The following is a 1,196-nucleotide window of genomic DNA, read 5'->3' on the forward strand; positions in this document are numbered from 1 at the left end:
CATATATGTATATTCATTTACGTACATATTTTTAATGAAATTCAGTAACCTATTTTTAAAGGTTCACTCACAAAATCTGAAGGGCCTTTAAGGAAAACGTCAGGCCCTCCTGTCAACCAAAACACAGAACTATCAGAGAAATACAAACAAAATTAATGATCAGCATCCTGCAGACAAACAGCAATAAAAGAGTTTAAATGAAGGAAGAAACCAGGCTTTAAAATTGTAGCACATTACATAAGGCTGCCCTTCACCTTGTTTATTAGCTCTCTCACCCACACACATTAATATTTTACCTGCTTTTCCATGCAGGGTTGTGGGGAGCTGGTGCCTCTCTCCAGCAGTGTGTGAGAGGCAGGGTCCACAGTACAGCCAAGATTATACAGACTTAGCACAAAATGTAAGAGATTTTTTGTTTAGTGGAGTATTTCTTTGTTGTAAACGATGCTTCTTGACAATAAATCTTATAACGTTGGAAAGCCTGTTAATTTCCCCTTTAAATGGAGCCACTTGTGTAAGGAACAGACATTTGAGCAATAGAGCAGATGTGTGGGTTGCACACATGAAAATTTTCACAAAATTTGCTTCTGGTACCCCCAAGTGCTGCCAATCAGGTGCCAAGAAGCATTGTTTGAACAAAAACAAGTAATCTACCAAACACTAACTCCCTTACTTTTTGTGTTAACTGTACAAAGACTCATTTTCTGTGCAGAAATCAACTCGTCAGATATAAGCATTGTTTGTGTCTTGCACAGACACTGTTTTACCCCCACCCCACCCAATACTTTGATTTACAGAAATTAGAAAGTAAGAATAAAACTGACAGATGAACCGATTTACATTAAACCATGTGAAGTTTTGCTTTTGTCAAACTAACCCTATTGTTTGTGTGGGTCCATAATGTGTGTGAATATGCTTCCATCGCAATCTGAATTGAAAAAATGAATAAATTAAATTACAAACAATGGACAGAGAGGTCAGAGATCTTCAAAAAAAATTTTTACATGTCAAAAGAAACTCCAAATGCATAACTGTAGTTATTCAAGAACGATAATATGTGGACTTTGTACTAAATGGGACACCCTGGTGTGACTTTGGAACATACAGTGGTTTGCAAAAGTATTCATACCCCTTGAACTTTTCCATATTTTGTCACATTACAACCACAAACATAAATATATTTCACTGGAATTTAA

Source organism: Austrofundulus limnaeus, unplaced genomic scaffold (assembly GCF_001266775.1).
Source record: "Austrofundulus limnaeus strain Quisiro unplaced genomic scaffold, Austrofundulus_limnaeus-1.0 Scaffold27, whole genome shotgun sequence".
Taxonomy (NCBI): Eukaryota; Metazoa; Chordata; class Actinopteri; order Cyprinodontiformes; family Rivulidae; genus Austrofundulus; species Austrofundulus limnaeus.